Below are 20,777 nucleotides of genomic sequence, written 5' to 3'. Positions count from 1 at the left end.
GGGGAGCCATTAATCACAGCTGGGAGGGATCACGACCTGACCCGAAGAGGAGGAGAGATTGCGCTTAACTAGCCAGGGAGAGGCAGGCAGAGAATGCGCCGTTCACAGGCACCTCCAGCTGGAGTCTCATGGATCTGGAGAGCCCGTGACACGAGCCACGAGGGGCCAAAGGGCTCCTGCGCCAAAAGGCCCATGGAACACGTGCCCCAAAGCAAGGAAAGAGCACAGCAGGGAACCCGACTGCTTCCTGGAGGGAGAATGGCAAGGGACGCGATGGGGACTGGGGGGGATTTATCAGAGAAGATTAAAAGAGCTGAACGTCTTAGCTGCATGCTGCAGCTAAGTGTGTGTGTGTGCGGGGGGGAATCATTTAGTGGGCTACGTTGGCGTGTTACTTAGGTGCAATGGGATGGAATTTGTTGACTCTTGGGGCGGGGACGACTTGCTAGCTGCTGTGATGTGGAAGCCCCGTTGCTTGGGACTTCAAGCCCAGAACATACCCGGAGGGGGACGATCCCACACTGGCCCGGAGACATGGTCTGGCTGATCTGATGTCTCTTCTCTATAGGAAAGTCATGAGGATTTCAGCCCCCTTTCCCCATGCGGGCACAGTACAGCTGCTGCTAATCCTCTGGGAGATTTCCCAAGCATTGCTCGTAAGGCTTTGCGTCTACCCTCCTTCCTGTCCAGTCTCTCGGTATGGGCCAATATCAGCACAGAGAGACCAACAGGACCATTAACCCACCGCTAACCTCCTCCTGAGGCTGGGGTCATTGCGAGGCATCTGCTGCAGCTGGAAGGCAAGCAGGCAGCTCTGGGGACTCGCTGGAGCCACCAGCTGCTAGGTGCAGCAGCCGATAGACAAAGGAGCCATTTGCCCCTCCCGCTGGCTGCTGGCTGGGCAGTTACGCTACAGCCAGGCAAAGGATGGGACAGTGGGAAACGCCCAAGGATGACGGAGCAGGTCTCGGTCCCTTTCCAGACTGATCTGCGTGGGTGGGGACAGGATGGGGAGAAAGGAAGATCTCATACTAGATAGAAAGAGAACATAAAAATGCTTCATTGAGCAACGAGTGCCTGGGAAACCAGACACCGCCTGGGAGGGGCCATACCTCAGCCAGATCAGGAGACCCATTGCGCTCGGTGCTGTACAGACATACAGGAAGAAATACCCTTACTTCAAAGAATTTGCAAGCTAAGGCCCCCCATCCTACAACCAGGTCCAGGCCTCGCACCTGGGCAGAGCTCCAGTGAATTCAGTGGGGCTCTGCAGAGGCTCACCTCGGGGATCTGTGCACAGGTGCATGGCCTACGCTTGTCAATATAATGTATAAACCCCGAGGCCATGTTTACACAAAAAGGTGCATTAGTTAACCTGCGTTAAAACCTCACCATAGATGGGCAAGTTGTAGTTTTAACACATTAGCTAGTCAAGGAAAACCTTAGGCTCCCCTCTAGCACTGGCCGCTAACTGCTAACAAGTGCTAAAATACAGATCGTCCTGTCTACACTGCTAGCGAACACATGTTAAAAAATCCACCATTTTTCCTAATGCAGACAAGCCCTAAGACTTGAAGAACCCGGAGGCTGCGAGTTTGGCAGGAATCTCTGTCACTTAATGAGTCTAGAGGAAATTCCCTCTGCACTTCAGCAAGTGGGAGAAGACAGAGACTAAGAAGAGGTTGTTTTTAGTGTGTATTTAAATCTCTCTCCCCGCCCACAAAAAATGACAGCCACTGTCAGAGACAATCTGTGCCTGCCAATGGGGAGGTGGGGGGCAGAGAGAGGGCAGCCGGCTTCAGCAGTGTTACGGAGCATGCTCAATCTGTGTGAGCATGCTCAGTCCAAGCCAAGCAGCAAATTGGTGTGTGGGGGGGGAGAACACGTGACCCTGCATGCCCCCCTCCCCATGCATCACCTCTGGCCACTGGCACTGTATAAATGGGAAATATTGCTTTTCTTTGCAGCCTGTGGACAGGATTTTTCAGCTCGAATTCACGGACTAAAAGCCCTTTGTTAACAAAGGGGTAAAGTTGCCCTATCACAGCATCCAGCTCAAACTTCAGAAAACAAGGAAATGAAGAGTTACAGTACACGCCCACACAACCTTACCTCTGCCCCACTGGAGCTGGCAGTGCCACTGGGAATTATTTGCATGCACTGCAGCTGCGACGGCTACGTTAGGTGTAGCTAGACTGCGTGACGGAGGAATTAGCTGGAGCATCTTGGAAGAGCTGTGGCAGTGATCTGAAGGGCTGTGCCCCTCTAGGGGCAAGTGAAAACCCCTCTCCCTGACACCTGTGTGTGTGATCATGGAGATGCACCTGTACCTTGAGAAATGCAGACGGCCTCTTTTCAGCACTGTGCTCTGGAGTAGGTTGAAGGCTGCAGAGTGCAGTGGTTTGAGGAAGTCACTGCAGGCTTGGTAACTTAACAGGGTGCTAACTGAGTGACAGCTGTAGATAAACAGGGAGCACAAATGGTCTACCTTTTCCTATGTATTGAAAGCAAGCAGTGACAGAAGAGCAGTGAATGTGACACTCAGAGCGTCCTGCCATTAGGGTACTACCAGCCAGTTAGTAATATAAATGATTGCCAGTTACTATCTTTGTACACAGCCATATTGGTCCCAAGATACTAGAGAGACAAAGTGGGGGAGGCAGTATCTTTTATTGGGCCAACTTCTGTGGGTGGACGTGACAAGCTTTCGAGCCACACAGACCTACTATTCTGGGAGAGAGCAACAGGGTGTGGAAATCTGTGGAATCAGACAGAAGTGAATTTCAGCCCTTCCGGCTCACTGGTGCCGTTTACATTAACGATAGCTGAACTCATCTCGTACTCCTAACGTCAATCATTTTCCTGAAGTTTCGTCTACGTCTTCCACCTGTTTAACTTTCAGTTAGTTTAAAACCAGATTTTAGTTAAACCAGCCCCCAAACTCTATTGTAAACACTTAACTTTAACTGGACTTGTGCCGAGTTAAATCAATAAGGAATCCATTTAACCTAAATCGATATATGCCAGGTTTAAATCAGAGTGTCCCCAAAGGTCTTGCACTGGTTTAAAATTAACTGGTTTAAAACCTTGCCTTTAATTAAACTGGTGCAACTAAAGGCAGGTCTTACTTGCCTCTATACTTCAAACATGGGTGTAAAGGAAATTAACTGCCCCAAAACTGCAGTAGACTCAGATCTACACACTACTTTGGAAATATGCAGATTGCAACCAGCTGTTCTCCAAAAAATGCTATTTAAGGAGTTAAAAAAAAATAACCCACAGAAAATCTAAATATAAGTCACTGGAGTTTCTCTATTTTAGTGTATCCCTGCAGCTATAGCAACCCAAACATTACAACACGATGAGATGCAGGAAGGAAAATTGACCAGTCTAGCGTCCCCACCCAGGCAGCAGCATGAATGCAAAAACCACCACATTATCACCAGTGCAAACACTAAGGGCTTGTCTATGGTCTGGTCTACACCTAAAACTTAGGTTGATCTAGCTACATCGCTCAGGGCTGTGAAAAATTTAAAGCCCTGTGCAACCTAGTTACGTCGACTTAACCCCCGTGTCTGTAGACGCAGCTAGGTTGATGGAGGGATTTTTCCGTTGACCGAGCTATCACTTCTTCAATAGCTGGATTAACTGCATTGATGGAGAAACCCTTCCGTCGATGGAGGAGCTGTGCTGCTGTATTACAGACAAGGCCTCAACTTAAAATGTTTCACGACAACAGCAATGTCAGTAAAGGGTGTGGGGTTTTGCCAACAGAGCAATGCCAGTAAAAGCCCCACTGTAGAGACAGTTATACTGGGATCAAAGCACTTTTGCTGATCTAGTTTATGTCACTCACCAAACTGGTAAAAGCTACACTAGCAAAAGCACCGATATGCTGGTACCACTGCAATGTTTAAAACTTATCACCAATTTATAAAAACACCACCACCACCACACCCCTGAGTCAACAAAGCGATGCTGGCAAAACCCCCAGTGCAGACGCAGCTACGCCAACAGAAGAGCGTTTGTGGCATAGTTAATGTCATTTGGAGAGGTGGGGTTAGAAACTCCCGCGGCATATGCTGCGTCTATCCCAGGGGCCATACTGGCACAGGCTGCAGGGCAGACCTGGCCTGCGTCTACACTGGGAAGGTTTGCCCCGTATAGTTATACGTGCAGAACTCAAGTGTAGACAAGGCCTTAGAGTCAGAGTCTAAGGACAGAAGGGAACAGCAGACGATTCTATCTCACCTGTCTATCACAGGCCACCAACGCCAGACCCAGCACCTGCACACAAAACCCAACAACGGAAACTAGACCAACAGGAGACTAGACCAGGGGTCAGCAACCTATGGCACACGTGCCAAAGACGGCACGCGAGCCGATTTTTAATGGCACGCTGCTGCCTGCCGGGTCCCAGCCACCGGCCCCGCTCAGCCCGCTGCCAAACCCAGGCTGGCAGTCGGCTGAGCGGGGCCAGCGGCCGGGACCCCGGCAGGCAGCAGCGTGCCATTAAAAATCCTGCCCTCCCCGGCCCGCTCTTCTCCGCCCCCCTCACTGTGGGGGCAGTGTGAAGAAGCTTGGTCCTGCCGGCTGCTGCTGCAGGGCAGGCAAGCTCCCCCTCCCCCGCCTCTTCCCCCAGCATGCTGGGTTCCTGCCCCTCCTCCTCTCCCTCCCTGCCGCTGAGCCGCAGCACACTCGCTGCTCCAGGGTGGAGGCGGAGAAGCGGGGTGGAACCAGGGCATATCCCCTCCAGCCCCCTGCCGTGAGCCACTCTGGGCAGGGGGCTGGGAGCACCCCCATGACCCTAGCCCACACCCCCAGTCCTCTGCCCTGACCCCTACACGCCCCAGCCCTGACCCCTGCACCCTCCACACACACTCCCAGGCCTCTGCCCTGACCCCTACACCCCCCTTCACACACCCCCAGCCCTGTGCCCTGACCCCTGCACCCTCCTCACAGACCTCCAGCCCTGTGCCCTGATCCCTGCACCCCCCACAACCCCAGCCCTGACTCCAGCACCCCCCACACATACCCAGCCCCCACACATCCCATGCCCTGACTCCTGCACCCCCTCACATGCCCCCAGCCCTCTGCCCTGACTCCTGCACCCCCCACACATACCCAGCCCCCCACACCCCATGCCCTGACTCCTGCACCCCCCACATTCCCACCCCCACCCTGAGCACCAAACGGGAGCTCCTGCACACACACCCCACATTCCCACCTGCACCCCTCGCACCAAATGGGAGCTGCCCAGGTAAGCACTCCGCACCCAAACCTCCTGCCCCAACCCTGAGCCCCCCTCCCTCATTCTAGCTCCTGGCCAGACCCTGCACCCCAACCCCCAGCCTGCTCCTTCACCCCCAGCCCTGTGCTCAGTGCACTCCCACCCTCAGCTCAGTGCAAAGAGAGAGAGAGGAAGAGAATGGGCTAGAACCAGGGAAAAGGTAGGTACCCACTCTGTGTGGGCAGGGCCGGGATCCCAGACCGGCAGCGGGCTAAGCGAGGCCGGCAGCCAGGACCCTGGCTGGCAGGAGCCAGCGGATGGAACCCCAGACCGGCAGCGGGCTGAGTGGCAGTGGGCTGAGATGCTCAGCGCACTGCAGGTCTGGGGTCTCGGCTGCCGGCCCCGCTCAGCCTGCTGCCGGCCTAGGTGAACGGAACCCCAGGCTGGCAGCGGGCTGGCGGCCTAAGATCAGCATTTTAATTAAATTAAGCTTCTTAAACATTTTGAAAACCTTGTTTACTTTACATACGACAATAGTTTAGTTATATAATATAGAGACTTATAGCGAGAGACCTTCTAAAAAACGTTAAAATGTATTACTGGCACGCAAAACCTTGAATTAAAGTGAATAAATGAAGACTCGGCACACCACTTCTGAAAGGTTGCTGACCCCTGGACTAGACTATTATGTACCACAGGCAGAGAGTAGGAGGGATCCGGGTACACCAGTCCCCGCAATGGCAATGATTATGTGAGAGACACTCAGATAATTCTGGCAAGTGACTAGCACCCACATGCTGCAGAAAAAGGCAAAAATCCCCCCGTCACTGCCATTCTGGCCCCCGGAGGGGGAAGGGGGGGGAGATTCTCCAGTTTTAATCACTGCAGACATCAGGCATTACCCCACAGGGTCCCTAGAACTACCCCTGGGGCCTGCCCGCAGCAAGAGGATCACACAGTTCGACTTCCCTCTTATTATTTGCACTGCAGCAGCACCTACCAGCCCCAGCCATGGATCGGGATCGCATGGCGCTAGGCACTGTCCAAATACAGAACAAAAAGTCCCTACGCCAAAGAGTTTACAATCTCTGAGGTTTTGTTCTTTCCATTACCAGTGCTTAAATAATGTTGCCATTTAAATGCTCCCCCATCAGGTGTGGGCATTAACACCCGTAGTAGGAGCTGTATGCCCTCGACTCCTGCAGGGGTTGGGCACTCAGCACCTTGCAGGATAAGGCCCTGCAGTGAGTGAGGAAAGAAGAACACAGAGCATGCACGTCTTTTGCTGCTCATGTTTGGAGACAGTCTTCTACACGGCCATCTCACCAAGCAACGGTTACAACAGCCAGCTTTAGGGGAGACCAGCTCCTCGGCTAACAGATCCACAAACATTTGGGTGGCATTTACAGAAAGATTCATTCTGTCAGAAGCAGGAAAAAAAAAATGCAAAACATTTGGAATTTCTCCCCTCCCCATATCCAGGACATTCCAACCACCAGGCTCCTCGGCAGGTTTTCAGAATAGCTGCGCAGTGTTTGATTGCATAGCATCTTCTCTACTGCTCTCATTCAGCTCCCATAAGCCCTTGCATCTGCAGTATCTGAGATCATGGCATGGAGCAGGCCAAGAACTGTCACTATTAAACGGTCCAGTCCCATGACTTTTAAACTGTGCTCATGGACAGCAAGGTGATGGTGTAAAACCAGCATCTTTACTGAACAGGTCTGCTCCTTGTCCGTATTCAAGGTTACATCCAGTTACTGCTGTGCCCAGAGTAATTTTTAACAGCAAGCTGGACTGTCGACAAGCTTCTGTCTGCAGCATCTTTCTAACTAGAGACAGTGCACAAGCTATAAAGATCACAACTTGAATTTGCAAGTTAAAAAAAAAAAGTTTGTCTAACTGCAAGCCCTGCAAACTCAACCTGAGACCTCAAACTGAGCAAGCTTAATCTAAAATCACGTAGGCACGATCATTGCGGAAGCCCATGGTGCCTTTTGCACAGAGCAGAATGGCTCTTTGAATGCAAACATCTACGTTGAGTTTACAAATCTGACCACACAGGCATCAGGAAATGAAAAGTTAAGTCTCCCATAACAGCACTAACCTCACCCACGCTGCAAGTACTAAATATATTCAGGGTGTCCTGTTTGCAAGGGTTTCCCCCGGATTTTAGGCTAATTATGGCTCATTTTTATGAGTTAAAAAAAGCTGTTAATTTTTTTAAAAGTTGGTTTCTTTAAAAGATTCCAAATCTGTCACTCAGCCCCCTCTGAAGACATGAATTCCCCCAGATGATCTCCTGGTGAAGGTGATTACAGGAGCATTACTATGGCTTGGTCTACACTACGGGGTTAGGCTGATGTAAGGCATCTTACATTGACTTAATTACGTCAAAAGAAAAGGAGGACTTGTGGCACCTTAGAGACTAACCAATTTATTTGAGCATAAGCTTTCGTGAGCTACAGCTCACTTCATCGGATAATTATGTCAGCGTCTACACCAGAATGCTGCTTCTGCCAAAGTCAATGGCCTGCTACGCTGACATAACAACTCCGCCTGCACTTATGTCGGTGTAGTAAGGGCGATGTGTGGTTGTGTAGAGTCTGTGTTGCTTACATGGCTGTTGGCTGTCATTCTTGTCAGTTTCACAGCTGCCTCTGGCTCAGAGCAGCAGGTGGGGCTCACAGCTGGAGCTGTGAAACTCACAGGAATGTTAATTTCACTACTGGTAGGCTACCTGATGGGGAAATGGAGCTGGGGCTGGGCTCACAGCTATCCCTCCCAGCTGTCAGCTAGGCACTGGGCTCACCCCCACCCCGGGATCAGAGCCCAAGCTCAAGAACTTACACAGAATAGATTCATAGATTCATAGATATTTAGGTCAGAAGGGACCATTATGATCATCTAGTCTGACCTCCTGCACAACGCAGGCCACAGAATTTCACCCACCACTCCCACAAAAAAACCTCACACCTATATCTGTGCTATTGAAGTCCTCAAATTGTAGTTTAAAGACCTCAAGAAGCAGAGAATCCTCCAGCAAGTGATCCGTGCCCCATGCTACAGAGGAAGGCGAAAAACCTCCAGGGCCTTCCAATCTGCCCTGGAGGAAAATTCCTTCCCGACCCCAAATATGGCGATCAGCTAAACCCTGAGCATATGGGCAAGATTCATCAGCCAGATACTACAGAAAATTCTTTCCCGGGTAACTTGGATCTTGCCCCATCTAAAACCCATCACAGGCCATTGGGCCTATTTACCATGAATATTTAATTACCAAAGCCATGTTATCCCATCATACCATCTCCTCCATAAACTTATCGAGTTTAATCTTAAAGCAAGATAGATCTTTTGCCCCCACTACTTCCCTCGGAAGGCTATTCCAAAACTTCACTCCTCTGATGGTTAGAAACCTTCGTCTAATTTCTAATCTAAATTTCCTAGTGGCCAGTTTATATCCATTTGTTCTTGTGTCCACATTGGTACTGAGTTTAAATAATTCCTCTCCCTCTCTGGAATAGAATCAGGTCACGAGTGAGTCGGAGTCTCCTCAAACACAAAATAAAAGGCTAGCCAAACCACCAAGCCACCAGCCCCACCACAAAAAAACAAAACCAAAAAACAACAATTTGTCCACACAGCAAAAAGATTGGAGATGTTGGGTATTTGACAAAAACCTTCTCTTATTTTTTTGGCTGCAGGCGGGGAGGTATCCCTGTTTTAACATCAGAGTGAAAATCCTGGCTTGGGCTTTTCAAAAGCAATCAGCAATTTTTGGGTGCACCGCTTCGGACACCTCGAAGAGGCCCGATTTTCAGGAAGCACTGAGCAGCTGTGGTCTGAAGTTCAAATTAGAAACCAGGCACAGAGTTTGGAAAGGGAGAGTGATTAACCAGCGGAACTGACTCCCAAGGAAAGTGGTGGATTCTTTCTCTCTTGATGCCTTCAGATCAAGACTGAATGCCTTTCCACCAGATAGGCTTCAGCCAAACACAAGGTATTAGGCTCAATAGGGGGTGAAATTCGATAGCATGTTTTAGGCCAGATGAGATGATCTAATGGTCCCTTCTGGCCTAGTAATCTATGAAATTATAAATCTATGAAAATCAGGCTCTCAAAATCACTGGTCACAGTGGGGACAATCTCGACCTCTGCACCCATTAAAGCAATACCCTTAAGATGAGAGTTTCAAAAGCGCTTGGCACTGTGGGTTAACGGGGGGTTTACCACAGACTTCAACGGGAGCACAGTCTGGCCAGGCTCGAGCACCTCTGAGAATCTAGTAATCTAACATTCACAGAGCACACATGGCTACAAGAACGTTCACTTTTGTACAGGTGCTCAAGTGTGGAAGCGTAATTCATCACAGACTATGCTTTGGGCATTTAATTTCCTTGTATTTTGTTGCAACTGAAAGGACAAGCAGAAAAAACCCTGTGATAACTGCAGGAACCCGATGCTGTGGGATTGTGTCTCACCCATCACTGCAGCTTTCAAAGCACTCTGCTCCTTAGAAAGGCGCACAAACCCTCACTGTGACTCACATCAAAAACAGGGAAGCAGAATACAAATCTAAAAGCTTAACTATTGCCAAAACTTTGCTATACCCACTCCACATTCAGGTTTAGACCTAGGCACGCAAACATCACTAACCTTTCATGGCAGTGGTTTTTAAACTTTTTTCTGGCGACCCAGCTGAAGAAAATTGTTGATGCCCATGACCCAACGGAGCTGGGGATGAGGGGTTCAGGGTAAGGGAGGGTGCTCAGGGCTGGGGAAGAGAGTTGGGGTACAGGGGTGAGGGCTGCAAGGTGGGGCCAGGAATGAGTGGTTCAGGGTGTGGGAGGGGGTTCTGGGCTAGGTCAGGGGTGTGGGAGGGGTTCAGGGCTCTGGGCTGGGGATGAGTGGTTTGGGGTGCAGGAGCGGGCTCTAGGTTTCGGGGGGGGCTGAGGACTGGGCTGTGGGAGGGGGGTCAGGGCTCTGTGCTGGGGGAGCGGGCTCTGCGCTGGGGGAGCGGGCTCTGCGCTGGGGCCAGGGATGAGGGGGTCGGGGTGCAGGAAGGGGCTCTGGGTTTGGGGGAGCTCAGGGCTGGGGGATGGGATAAGGGCATGGGGTTGGGGCGTGGGCTTACCTCCGGCGGCTCCCAGTCAGCAGCACAGCGGGGGTGCTAAGGCAGGCTTCCCACCTGTCCTGGCACCACGGACCACGCTGTGCCCCGGAAGCAGCCAGGAGGTGCGGCTCCTAGGCGGAGGTGCGCAAGTGGCTCCGCACAGCTCTTGCCCGCAGGCACCACCCCCACCCCAGCTCCCATTGGCTGGGAACCGGCCAATGGGAGTGTGGAGCTGGTGCTCAGGGTGGGGGCAGTGCCTACAAGCCAGACCTGCTGTTGGCTGCTTCCGGGTAGGGATTACTAGTTTTACTACTAGTTTTTACTGGCCAGCTGCCAGGATCCCTGAGTGCTGAGCAAGGCAACCCAGTGCCTTCCATTCCGCGACCCAGTACTGGGTTGCGACCCAAACTTTGAGAGCCACTGTCTTAGGGTATGTCTACATTGCAATTAGACATCCACGGCTGGCCCGGGCCAGCTGACTCTGGCTAAGGGGCTCGGGCTAAGGGGCTGTTTAATTGCAGTGTAGCCATTTCAGCTCAGTCTGCAGCCCAAGCTCTGGGACCTTCCCATCCGAGCCTGAACTTCTGCACTGCAATTAAACAGCCCTTAGCCCAAGCCCCAGTAGCCTGAGTCAGTCGTCACACGCCAGTCACAGGTTTAATTGCAGTGTAGACAGACCCTTTGTAGGATATGCCAAGGGACTGTATTTCCCTTCCTTGCCCCACTCCTGCCGCTTTGAAGGCTGTAGCAGATGAGTGCACTGAAAACAGCTAGGATAGCTGGAAGTAACACAATCTGCCCAGATCCCCCGAGATTCTGAGTGCTTTCAACTTTTGGATCTAATCTAATTTACTCCGCTATTTTCTGACATCCCTTCCCCCCAAAGCAGACTCTCTTCTCATCCCACTCACTGTGATCCACAAAGCAGCAGCTGTTTATAGCTACTGCTAGGAAAAGGATAACCTATGCAGGATGGGGGGGGGGGGGGGTGGAATGGACACAGAGGGCAGAGTAGTTGGATTACCAGCTTGATTAAAATTGAGACTAGCAACCCTGCAGCCCTTCTGCCCAAGCTGTGAGCTAAGCAGGATCAGAGACCAAAATGCTGCTGGAAGTGCTACTGATGATTTGTAGATAGGGTCCTGCTTTCTGAATAAGCACAGAAGCCAGAACACTAGGGGGGTGCTGTGCTGTGGGAGGTAATATCTTCTGAAGACTTAAATCTGCACTTCCTTTTGACTGTTAAGATCCCAGAGCGCTTTGTAGAAGAGTTCATCCATTTTGCCTGCTTAAAATTCCCATTACTGAGGAAGAGGAGGAGGAAGTAAAAATGTTTTCAACAGAAACCCCCAGTGCTGCATGCTTTTGTTGGTGCAAAACGACAGCTGCATGACAGTGGCAGGTGATGTCGTACAGGGTCTTCAGATCGATCCTCTGGAATGAAAGTTATTACTGACAGCAAGTGAGACCTCCTCCCAGCCCGTCCTGATTCCCATCAGTTCTCTCTGCTCTAGTCTCAATGCAGGTTGGGGGGGGGGGGGGGCCTACAGATGGAGCAGGCTCAGAATGATCCAATAGCCATCTTCTGTTGTGCGTAGGGTGGGGCGGGGGGGTGTGGAGAAGAGAAACCCTGGAAGAAGCTGCTGCCAGAGGATCAGGGCTCAGCTAATTTGGGTGAACAGGGGGCATTAACTTGATCTGTGCTTTCTTAATAACGGGACCCTAAAAGATAACAGAGGGATTTGGTGCGGGCAGGACAAAGAATGCAGTTAAAACACCTGCACAAATTCAAGGCAAGTGGCCTTAACCAACATCATCTTGTGACTAAGGCACTGGACTAGGTGTTGGGAGATCTGGCTTTGTTTCCTGCTCTGTCACATCCCTAGGCAAGTCACTTAGCCCTGGTCTACACTAGGAGTTGAGGTCGAATTTAGCAGTGTTAAATCGATTTAACCCTGCACCCGTCCACACGACAAAGCCCTTTTTTCCCGACTTAAAGGGCTCTTAAAATCGATTTCCTTACTCCACCCCCGACAAGGGGATTAGCGCTGAAATCGGTCTTCCCGGGTCAAATCTGGGGTACCGTGGACGCAATTAGACGGTATCGGCCTCCGGGAGCTATCCCAGAGTGCTCCATTGTGACCGCTCTGGACAGCACTCTCAACTCAGATGCACTGGCCAGGTAGACAGGACAAGGCCCACAAACTTTTGAATTTCAATTTCCTGTTTCGCCAGTGTGGCAAGCTGCAGGTGACCATGCAGAGCTCATCAGCAGAGGTGACCATGATGGAGTCCCAGAATCGCAAAAGAGCTCCAGCATGGACCGAACGGGAGGTACGGGATCTGATCGCTGTATGGGGAGAGGAATCCGTGCTATCAGAACTCCGTTCCAGTTTTCAAAATGCCAAAACATTTGTCAAAATCTCCCAGGGCAGGAAGGACTGAGTCCATAACAGGGACCCGAAGCAGTGCCGCGTGAAACTTAAGGAGCTGAGGCAAGCCTACCAGAAAACCAGAGAGGCAAACGGCCGCTCCGGGTCAGAGCCCAAAACATGCCACTTCTATGATGAGCTGCATGCCATTTTAGGGGGTTCAGCCACCACTAACCCAACCATGTTGTTTGACTCCTTCAATGGAGATGGAGGCAACACGGAAGCAGGTTTTGGGGACGAGGAAGATGATGAGGTTGTAGATAGCTCACAGCAAGCAAGCGGAGAAACCAGTTTTTCCGACAGCCAGGAACTGTTTCTCACCCTGGACCTAGAGCCAGTACCCCCGGAACCCACCCAAGGCTGCCTCCCGGACCCGCCAGGCAGAGAAGGGACCTCTGGTGAGTGTACCTTTTTAAATAGAATACACGGTTTAAAAGCAAGCGTGTTTAATGATTAATTTGCCCTGGCATTCGCGGCCAGTACAGCTACTGGAAAAGTCTGTTAATGTGTCTGGGGATGGAGTGGAAATCCTCCAGGGACCTCTCCATAAAGCTCTCCTGGATGTACTCCCAAAGCCTTTGCAAAAGGTTTCTGGGGAGGGCAGCCTTATTCCGTCCACCATGGTAGGACACTTTACCACGCCAGACCAGTAGCACGTAGTCGGGAATCATTGCAGAACAAAGCATTGCCGTGTATGTTTGCTGGCATTCAAACAACATCTGTTCTTTATCTCTCTGTGTTATCCTCAGGAGAGTGATATCATTCATGGTCACCTGGTTGAAACAGGGTGCTTTTCTTAAGGGGACATTCCTGCTGGGCTGTTTGCCTGTGGCTGAACAGAAATGTTCCCTGCTGTTAGCCACGGGGAGGGGGAAGGGGCTAGCCACGGGGTGGTGGGAGGCAGAATGCGACCTTGTAACGAAAGCACATGTGCTATGTATGTAATGTTAACAGCAAGGTTTACCGTGAAAGAATGTACCCATTGTTCTATAAAATGTGTCTTTTTAAATACCACTGTCCCTTTTTTTTTCTCCACCAGCTATATGTGTTTCAAGGATCACAGGATCATCTCCTTCCTAGAGGCTAGCGAAGATTAGAAGGCGAAAAAAACGCACTCGCGATGAAATGTTCTCTGAGCTCATGCTGTCCTCCCACACTGACAGAGCACAGACGAATGCGTGGAGGCAGACAATGTCAGAGTGCAGGAAAGCACAAAATGACCGGGAGGAGAGGTGGTGGGCTGAAGAGAGTAAGTGGCGGGCTGAAGAGACGACTGAAGCTGAAAGGTGGCGGCAGCATGATGAGAGGAGACAGGATTCAATGCTGTGGCTGTTGGAGGATCAAATTAATATGCTCCAGTGTATGGCTGAGCTGCAGGAAAGGCAGCAGGAGCACAGACCGCCGCTACAGCCCCTGTGTAACCAACCGCCCTCCTCCCCAAGTTCCATAGCCTCCGGCCACCCAGCCACTCCACCCCAGAGGATTGCCCAAGCAACAGAAGGCTGGCATTCAATAAGTTTTAAATTTTTAAAGTGCTGTGTGGCCTTGTCCTTCCCTCCTCCACCACCACCCCTCCCCGGCTACCTTGGCAGTTATCCCCTTATTTGTGTGATGAATTAATAAACAATGCATGAACGTGAAGCAACAATGACTTTATTGCCTCTGCAAGCGGTGATCGAAGGGAGGAGGGGAGGGTGGTTAGCTTACAGGAAAGTAGAGTGAACCCGGCGGGGGAGGGGGGGTTCAATCAAGGAGAAACAAACAGAACTTTCACACTGTAGCCTAGCCAGTCATGAATCTGGTTTTCAAAGCTTCTCTGATGCGCACCGCACCCTCCTGTGCTCTTCTAATCACCCTGGTGTCTGGCTGCACATAACCAGCAGCCAGGCGATTTGCCTCAACCTCCCACCCCGCCATAAACATCTCCCCCTTACTCTCATAGATATTGTGGAGCGCACAGCAAGCAGTAATAACAGTGGGAATACTGGTTTCGCTGAGGTCTAACCGAGTCAGTAAACTGCGCCAGCGCGCTTTTAAACATCCAAATGCACATTCTACCACCATTCTGCACTTGCTCAGCCTGTAGTTGAACGGCTCCTGACTACTGCCCAGGCTGCCTGTGTATGGCTTCATGAGCCATGGCATTAAGGGGTAGGCTGGGTCCACAAGGATAATTATAAGCATTTCAACATCCCCAACAGTTATTTTCTGGTCTGGGAATGAAGTCCCTTCCTGCAGCTTTTGAAACAGACCAGAGTTCCTGAAGATGCGAGCATCATGTACCTTTCCCGGCCATTCCACGTTGATGATGGTGAAATGTCCCTTGTGATCCACCAGTGCTTGCAGCACTATTGAAAAGTACCCCTTGCGGTTTATGTACTCGCCGGGTTGGTGCTCCAGTGCCAAGATAGGGATATGGGTTCCGTCTATGGCCCCACCACAGTTAGGGAATCCCACTGCAGCAAAGCCATCCACTATGACCTGCACATTTCCCAGGTCACTACCCTTGATATCAGCAGATCTTTGACTGCGTTGGCTACTTGCATCACAGCACGCCCCACAGTAGATTTGCTCCAAATTGATTCCCGACTGACCGGTAGCTGTCTGGCGTTGCAAGCTTCCACAGGGCTATTGCTACTCGCTTCTCAACTGTGAGGGCTGCTCTCATCTTGGTATTCTTGGGCCTCAGGGCAGGGGAAAGCAAGTCACAAAGTTCCATGAAAGTGCCCTTACGCATGCGAAAGTTTCGCAGCCACTGGGAATTGTCCCAGATCTGCAACACTATGCGATCCCACCAGTCTGTGCTGGTTTCCCAGGCCCAGAATCGGCGTTCCACCGCATGAACCTGCCCCATTAGCACCATGATGCCCACGTTGCCAGGGCCCGTGCTTTGAGAGAAATCTGTGTCCATGTCCTCATCACTCTCGTCACCGCGCTGATGTCGCCTACTCGCCCAATTTCGCTTTGCAAGGTTCTGGTGATGCATATACTGCTGGATAATGCGCACGGTGTTTAATGTGCTCCTAATTGCCGAAGTGATCTGAGCGGGCTCCATGCTTGCCATGGTATGGCGTCTGCACAGAAAAAAGGCGCGGAACGATTGTCCACCGTTGCTCTGACGGAGGGAGGGGCGACTGATGACATGGCTTACAGGGAATTAAAATCAACAAAGGGGATGGCTTTACATCAAGGAGAAACAAAAACAACCATCACACAGAATGGCCCCCTCAAGGATTGAACTCAAAACCCTGGGTTTAGCAGGCCAATGCTCAACCCAATGCTCAACCCACTGAGCTATCCCTCCCCCTGGTATTTCAGGCAGGACTGAATCACCATTAAACTTTTAAAGGTGCCCCTGACAGACCTCACCGAAACGATTGTCGGCCATTTATTTCACAGAGGGAGGGAGGGAGGGAGTAAATGAATACAAAACAAATCTGGTGTATTTCTTGTTTTGATCCACTCCATCTATCTTTTACATCTTTGGCTGGCAGCAGACGGTGCAATAGGACTGCTAGCCATCCTCATCTCCTGCCTGCTCGCCAGAAGACGGTGTAATAGGACTGCCGGCAGGGCTAAAGAGAATGACCTGGTCGAGTCACTCCTATTTTAGTCCCTGCGCCCATGTCTGCCCAGGTGCTCCTGACCGACCTTACCGAGGCGGCCAGGAGTACCTCGGACACGATGACGATGGCTATCAGGCCTATAGCACCATCTGCTGCCAAAAGGCAATGGGTTGCTGCTGTGTAGCAATGCAGTACCGCGTCTGCCAGCACCGAGGAGACGTACGGTGACAGTGAGCTGAGCAGGCTCCATGCTTGCCGTGCTATGGCGTCTGCACAGGAAACTCAGGAAAAAAGGCGCGAAATGATTATCTGCCGTTGCTTTTATGGAGGGAGAGAGGGAGGGCCTGACGACATGTACCCAGAACCATCCGTGACAATGTTTTTGCCCCATTAGGCATTGGGATCTCAACCCAGAATTCCAATGGGCGGCGGAAACTGCGGGAACTGTGGGATAGCTACCCACAGTGCAACGCTCCGGAAGTCGATGCTAGCCTCGGTATTGTGGAAGCACTCCGCCGAGTTAATGCACTTAGAACATTTTGTGTGGGGACACACAGAATCGACTAAATAAAAACGATTTCTAAAAAACTGACTTCTATAAATTCGACCTAATTTTGTAGTGTAGACATACCCTTACTTTCTCTCTGCACCACTCCCTTTCTCCCACCCTTTGTCTGTCTTGTCTATTCAGACCGTAAGCTCACTGGGGCAAGGACGTGCTGCAGGTCTGGACAGCACCTTGTACAATGAGGCCCTGACCTCAGCTGGAGCTTTCAGGCATTACCCTACCTACTGCAGATAAACAACAGGGTGGAAAAAATTTAACTCACTTGATTTATTTATTTTTAAATCATTGATCTGAGTCAGGTCAAGGCCTTGTAAAACCAGTTTGAAAATCTGTGTCACCGCAATTATTTTACTGCAAATTTATAATGAACTCACTGATAAATGCTTTATTTTTATATTTTTTTACCACCACTACTGTTAGGGTATCTTAACTGAATTTTACAAAAGCAGCTTAGGTGGCATGTGGACCGTCGGCTGGGGGAGCCTAGCCATCAGCCCCTTCCCTTCCGTCCGAAGTCCCGCCCCCTTCTGCACCCGCCCCCCACTTCACACCCCCCGCCCCGGAGCCCAGAGCTCCCCCAACCGCAGCCACTGGCTCCCGCCCCAGGCTAGTGCCCCAGCCCTGGAGCACCCCCAGCCCCTGAGGGCCAGAAGGGCAGACAGCGCAGTTCGAACCAGGGCCACCCCCAGGGAAACTGGACTCACTGGAGCCGCGCCAAGCAGGGGGGAGGGGAACCTGGGGGTGGAGTGTGGGCGGGGCCACACCTGGCTGTTTGGGGAGACATAGCCTCCCCCAGCCTATGATACCCGCCGCCCATGAAAAGCAATATAATTATGTTACTGACATGACCCCCACTACCATAGTAGGTGAACACCTCTCAACCTAACGTATTTATCCTCACACACCCCTGGTCAGCAGGCCAGTGCTATTGCCCCCCATTATACAGATGTGGGAAACTGAGGCACGGGCAGATTGAGGGTATGTCTATATTGCAAGTGAAGGTGTGGACTGCAGCACAAGTAGGCACATCTGTGCTAGCTTTCATCTAGCTAGCACCAGTGACAACAGTAGTGACAATGTGGCAGCCTGGGCTAGAAATCATAGCACATACCCCTTGTCCCCAGTGGGTTTGTGCTCTGAGCATGCTCACTTGTGCTACAAGCATACCTTCACTTGCAGTGTAGACATATCCTAAGGGATTCAGGCCCAATTTCTTAACAAGGGAGGATGATTAACCACTGCAACAGACTACTCAGGGAAGGTGGATTCTCCAGCTCTAGAGGTCTCCAAATCCAGACTGGATGCTTTACTGGAAGAGACAGTTTAGCCAAACACAAGTTACTGGGCTCAGTTCAGGGGTATCGGGGTGAATTCTCTGGCCTGTGTGTTATACAGAGGTCAGAGTAGATCTAATGGTCCCTCTGGCCTTAATCTCTATGAATCTGAGTCACTCAGTTTGTGGAGTAGCAGGGAAAAGAACCTGGGTCTTCCCAACAAAATCTTGACAGTAACGGCCCTGATCCTCTGAACACTTCAGCCTTTAGTCATGTGAATTATCCCACTGATTTCAAAGGGAATACGCGGGTGCTTAAAATAAAGCATGTGTATAAACACTGGAAGCATTAGGGGCTAAAACTGTATTTGTATTAACAGCCTCTCACAGCAACATAAAATCTTTGTCATTTTCAAAACAAAATTGAGCTATTTAGACTTTCCGTTGGCACAGTTCCTGGGAACTTTTTTATACACACAGGCTGAAATTTCAAAACCAAGAGCCTGAAGTTAGGATGTTATGCTCATATTTAGGTTACCTATGTGCTTATGAAAATGCCACCTTATGTAGCGTGTAGGAACAAGAGGCCCATTGACTTCAGACCGCAAACCCTACTGGAGGAGCACAGTGCAATCAGAGCATTTCACCTTTCGCGGCTTGGGGAAATTCAGTGTCTCAGAAGATGATCTTGGTTACAAATATAGCACGGGCTATTTGCTTCTCCATTTTGTGCTTGCATTTATGTAGTTCTCACACTAAGGTGGCTAATGAGGCTCTGGGCTTGTCTTTTTCAGCACAGTTGAGCATGTAAAGTGTGAAACTTCATAGTAGAAAGAAAAACCTATGTAAAATCAAAAATCCCCACCCGTGGTTAGGAAACTAATTAAAGAATCAAATACAAAACATCCCCTGCAGCCATTTAAGACTATAAAATGGGAAGAAAGCAAAGACTTAGCAAGATATACATTTGAAAAAATCTGATTAAAAAAAAAAAAATCAAATCACATTTTTTTCAAGAATCACTTTAAAAAAATTTAAATATCATCAATTATTTGTACCCACCCTGATCAACAGCAGCAACACCTTACCGCAGAGTGGGGACTGTCACTTTTAGAGCTAGCTAAATACCAGCTAATATACTGGTGCCTGATCAAGTCTCTCTCACCGTTGCCGCAAGAACTCTAAACCTGTCTTCTTATTCACACCACAAGTTACTCCTTTGCTTGGGCTACGAGTGTCGCTAGCTTGCTCCCCCCTAAAGGCTGAGGTGTTTGTAGAGGTGTTACAAAAGGGTTCAGCAGCTTTTTTTTTATTTTAAACTACTAATTTACATCAGTTGTGCTTGCATTCCCCTTTGCATTTGCTTTCCGTTATCATGGCTGGGACTGAGTTTTACAAGCACAAATCCTTGAAGAAAGTGAATTTTAAGCTCACCTGCTCGGAGGCAACTGTAAAAATCACATTCTGTCCAGCATTTACATCAGAAGCCTGATTATAAGAATTACGCGGCCAGTGATTGATCAAGAACTATACAGCTCGAATAGCAAGCCAGAGAATCAACGAAATTCATTACACATTTGGAATCTTTTCTAATACCGGTGAGAAAAATCATGACCTGCTCATTGATATTCTGTGACCGGAATAGGTGGCAAAACTGAATAAGCTCCTCATTATGAATTATTTGCTCGATTCAAGCTATTTTAACACATCATAACTCTCCTCACATGTGCCCCTCACAGTGCCGGCTCCCAAAGCGCTTTACACTTGGGATCACCTCATCCGTAGTGAAATGCAGCCACCTCAGAAGGAATTACGGATGCTGTTTATAAGGACACACTAGCACCGAGTGAACAGTTCAAGAGAAGGGGGGAATACAGTGTCCAACAAAATGGGGAATTTTAGCAGGCAGAGTTTAATTACCCATTTTCTTACAGAAGTGCCATAGGAACTCTTAGGGTATGTCTACATTGCAAAAACAAATAAACCCCCATGCTCTGAGCGTCCCTAGCCTCTGCTGGCCAGAAGCTGGGTGTGGACGACAGGGGATGGATCATTAGATGATAGCCTGTTCTGTTCATTCCCTCTGAAGCACCTGGCATTGGCCACTGTCGGAAGACAGGCTACTGGGCTAGATGGACCTTTGGTCTGACCCAGTATGGCCGTTCTTCTGTTCTAACCCCAGGGCAGTGAGATTCAGAATCCAGGTCTACAGACTCAGGCTCAGGGGCTCATTGCAGCAATGTAGACATTTCGGCTCAAACGGGAGCTCGACCTCTGAGACCCGCCCCCGCTTCCTGGGATTCAGAGCCCAAGCGGGAACATCTACCCTGCTATTTTTAGCCCTGGGGCGGGACCCAAGCCTGGAGACCTAGGATCTGAGCAAGACTTGCTGCACTGGGGATTTTGGGAGGTTTTTCTGCAGTGGAGACAGCCTTGATGGGCAGAACGTGGCTTTTCTGGCTCATCTCTAAGATGGTGCCTCTAGCTGCACATCACCCCCTGACAAAAATGCTAGGGAACTGCTTCTATACGGACAAAGAAAAGAGAGCCACCCGACTGACTGACTGCAGCAGCTCTGTTTTCCACCAATGTCTC

The 20,777-nt window shown here is 50.3% G+C and overlaps 1 protein-coding gene and 1 long non-coding RNA gene across 4 annotated transcripts in view; one reads left to right on the top strand and one right to left on the bottom strand.

The window, feature by feature from the left end:
- Positions 1-20,777, bottom strand: part of CSK (C-terminal Src kinase) — a 70,074-nt gene that overhangs the window by 35,442 nt on the left and 13,855 nt on the right. The window lies entirely within an intron of this gene.
- LOC122462088 lies at positions 2,567-19,348 on the top strand. The gene is made up of 3 exons (XR_006284434.1): positions 2,567-2,686; positions 4,577-4,583; positions 19,338-19,348. It is a non-coding gene; the product is annotated as an uncharacterized LOC122462088 (long non-coding RNA).

This window comes from Chelonia mydas, chromosome 10, assembly GCF_015237465.2.
Source record: "Chelonia mydas isolate rCheMyd1 chromosome 10, rCheMyd1.pri.v2, whole genome shotgun sequence".
NCBI lineage: Eukaryota > Metazoa > Chordata > Testudines > Cheloniidae > Chelonia > Chelonia mydas.
This window is presented reverse-complemented; position numbering and strand designations above follow the sequence as displayed.